This window comes from Myotis davidii, unplaced genomic scaffold (genome assembly GCF_000327345.1).
Source record: "Myotis davidii unplaced genomic scaffold, ASM32734v1 scaffold77, whole genome shotgun sequence".
Lineage (NCBI taxonomy): Eukaryota > Metazoa > Chordata > Mammalia > Chiroptera > Vespertilionidae > Myotis > Myotis davidii.
Window position 1 is genome coordinate 5,024,250 of NW_006289713.1, and position 3,995 is coordinate 5,028,244.

Consider the following 3,995-nt stretch of genomic DNA (forward strand, 5'->3'; position numbering starts at 1 on the left):
ACTCCTCCAGGAGGAGAGATTATGAAGAAGAAAAGTGGGTATTGGAAAATTTTTATTTGGCTAATTCTGTGGTGGAATGGGCCACCCACAGCATTCAAAACTGTCTCTTGCTTGGGTAGAGAGTTTCCATGTGTTCTTCAGAGTAGGGAGTAGGGAGGATAAGCACAATCTTTACCATCTTAAAATCAGAAGTCCTAGTTTTGTTTTTTTGCTCTAAGAATCAACAGAAAACATGTCTCCATCTTAAATGTGACTTGTATATTTCCAAGAGTATTGATCTTCTTAAGGTTGATACTTTAAAAATACGCCTAGTGCCCAGCAAGCGTGGCTCAGTGGTTGAGCGTCGACCTATGAACCAGGAGTTCATGGTTCAATTCCCGGTTAGGGCACATCCCGGGTTGCAGGCTGGATCCCCACTGTGAGGCATGCAGGAGGCAGCTGATCAATGATTCTCTCATCATTGATGTTTCTATCCCTTTCTCTCTCTTTCCATCTCCCTCTCCCTTCCTCTCTGAAATCAATAAATACATATTAAAAAAATATATGCCTAGTGGTGTCATAGCCTGTATAACATTGTAGCACAATGCATTACAAATCACATTATGATGTGTGTTGTGGTGATGCTGGTGTAAACTTACCGTGCTTCCAGTCTTATATAAAAGTATACGTGTACAGTACATACAATACTTAATAAATGACTATGTTACTGGTTTATATATTCACTATACTGTACTTTTTATTATTATAGTGTCCTCTTCCTACTTAGAAGTTATCTGTTAACAGTATGCCATGTTACACTGGCAGCAGCCTCATACGTCTCGAGTTTACCATTCTTGATTACGTCATTTTCCTTCCGTTTCTCTCAATCTCGTGTTGTTTTGTACTTGTCTTCATTACTTTGAAATTACAGTTGTTCATAGCCTTACTGTTCATAGCCTCACTGTTAACTTAATTCATACATTAAATCTAGTTAGGGATTCAATGTATGAATAATGACATATATATATATACTAAATACCAGGAGATAATACTTCATAATTGTATTTCAGTAAAACTGATTTTAATTTATTGCATTTTATGCACTTAACATTATTCTGAAAGGAAGGTCAACATTTTAAAAATCTATCAATAGCCCTGACCGGTTTGGCTCAGTGGATAGAGTGTCGGCCTGTCGACTCAAGGGTCCCAGGTTCGATTCCGGTCAAGAGCACATACCTTGGTTGCAGGCACATCCCCAGTAGGAGATGTGCAGGAGGCAGCTGATTAATGTTTCTCTCTCATCGATGTTTCTAACTGTCTATCTCTCTTCCTTCCTCTCTGTAAAAAATCAATAAAATGTATTTTTAAAAAAAATGCTCATAACCTAGGAACACTCTAAGCATAATACTGCATTTTCTACAAGAATGGCCAATTTGTGACCTCAGGCCTGCTAGAGGCTCTTTAGCACTTGGGGCCAGTAAATGGAGGGGGGCAAGAAATAAAGATTAACATACTAAACATTCCTTTTCAAAAGAGAGAAAAGGGTTTGACTCAGTGGATAGAGCATCGGCATGCAACCAAAGGGTCCCGGGTTCAAGTTCAGTCAAGGGCACATATCACGGCTGTATGCTTCTCCCCAGCCCAGGCCCAGCTGGGCACATGCAGGAGGCAACCAATCGATGTGCCTCTCTCACATCGATGTTTCTCTATCTTTCCCTCCCTCTTCCACTCTCTCTCTCTCTCCCTCTTCCCTCTCCCACAAAAAAAAAACAAAAAATCAATGGAAAAATATCCTTGGGTGAGGTTAAAAAAAAAAGAGAGAGAGAAAGCCCTAGCCAGTTTGGCTCAGTGGATAGAGCATCGGCCTGCAACCAAAGGGTCCCGGGTTCAAGTGCAGTCAAGGGCACATATCACGGCTGTATGCTTCTCCCCAGCCCAGGCCCAGGCTGGGCACATGCAGGAGGCAACCAATCAATGTGCCTCTCTCACATCGATGTTTCTCTGTCTTTCCCTCCCTCTTCCACTCTCTCTAAAAAACACAAAAAAAAAACAAAAAATCAATGGAAAAATATCCTTGGGTGAGGTTAAAAAAAAAAGAGAGAGAGAAAGCCCTAGCCAGTTTGGCTCAGTGGATAGAGCATCAGCCTGCAGACTAAATAGTCCTGGGGTCAATTCCAGTCAAGGGCATACTAGTATACCTCGGTTGCAGGCTGGGGACGTGTGTGGGAGGCAACCAATCAATGTCTCTCCACATCAGTGTTTCTCTCTGTCTCTGTCTCTCCCCTTCCCTTCCATTCTCCCTAAAAATCAATGGAAAAATATCCTCAGGTGAGGATTAACAAAAAAAAGAGAGTAAATGACCTGACTTCTCTAATGGACTATAGTTCCCCCATCTGCCTACGGTGTGCTAGAGAGGCAGCAATGAGTAAGACAGGCACAGTCCCTGGACTCGAAAAACTTGCACTCTAGAGCAGTGGTTCTCAACCTTGGCTGCACATTAATATAACCTGAGAATCTTTTTAAAATGCTGATTTCTGGGGCTCATCCTTTGGAAATTGTTTCTTTGTTCCCAGAGGCACCAACAGACAATACTCACACACACGTACATACAAACCCACAGTATATAAGTGCTCTAAGGAAAAACTAGGCAGGGTGATGTACGACAGAGCATCTTTAGAACAGGTGCTCAGGAAAGGCTATTCTAAAATAACATTTGCATGGAGAGAGATGATTAGAGGCAGCCACCCACAACTCAGGAGCTGAGGCAGGAGGGACCAACCTAATGTGTATGAGGAAAAAAATATTGTACTACTGACAGCTGAGACTTTAAGCAAACAAGGAGGGCTGGTTGGGCTCTTTACTTGAGTATGATATAATGAGATCAGAAAGGCCAACTTCAGATCTTCCTTTAGGTATGAGAAGGCACTGGAGGGTTTCTAAGAAGGGACTGATTTGATCTTACTTCCTCACCAAAAATAATAGCTAAGAGTAAGTCATAGCCAATACCACTATAAGGAGATAGAAGTTGGCTTCTTATAAAGGAGCAGGATAACCAAAGGTAGATGAAGGAATTTGGGGGGTGATGGAGATGTATGTCCTGATGGAGTCGCCGTTACACACTGTGTGAGCTTATCAAAATCCATATTTTACTTTCCATAAATTATACCTCAAACAAACTCAACAAACAAAAAACTATCAGCAAACCAAAATGGAAATAAAATGTGATCTTTGTCGCAGTGACCTCTTAGGCTTTTAATGAAGGTGTTTCTTTCTGTATGTATGAAACAATGATTTTTTTTCTTTATTACTTACTTGTTTAAATAACAGACATTTCAATAACACTCTTAATAAAATGATCTGTTTGAGAGTCTGTATCCATAGTGTTATCCTGGGCAATAAGGAATATAGAGAAATTTAAGACAACAGTATCACTAATTAAAGGACACAATTTCAAGAAAAATTCACAAATAAAGCAGTTCAGTTAATAGAAGTTACGAGTTATTGATCCCCTAGATACATAAACATTGCTTTCCAAGTTCATCAACCATCACTCAAGCCTTGCAATTGACCCTCAGTAACACGCCTCGCCATGCTGACTCACATTCTGTCCTTTGCTTCCTTTCCCTCTGCCTGGAATGCCATCCCCTCTTGAAAGTGAGGTTAAACCTGCTAGTCTTTCAGCAAAGCCAAGCCTCTCCTCCAGAAGCTCCCTCTGAACTCCAAGCCAGGCTAAACACTTCTCCTCAGGGGCCATCTGTTACTGAAACACTGTCTGCCTGTATCTGTCCCTCTCCAGACTGCAAACACTCATTCTTGTGGAAAGAGTCCACATTTCATATTGGTTTTATTCTCAGTGCCTGACGGTGTCTGGCACAGAGAAGATGCTTGATAAGTGCAAAACTGAACTTGCTATGTGCCGAGCACTGAACTAAGCTCTTTACATATATTTCAGGTAAGAAAACAGATTCCTAAACTTAAGTAGCTAGTCTAAAACTAAAATGAGATTAAACCCAGCT

General features: G+C 41.1%; 1 protein-coding gene across 1 annotated transcript in view; it reads right to left on the minus strand.

The window, feature by feature from the left end:
* The window catches only part of LOC102766630, a 9,622-nt gene that overhangs the window by 3,853 nt on the left and 1,774 nt on the right, over nt 1–3,995 (minus strand). The gene's annotated exons all lie outside the window — the stretch shown is intronic.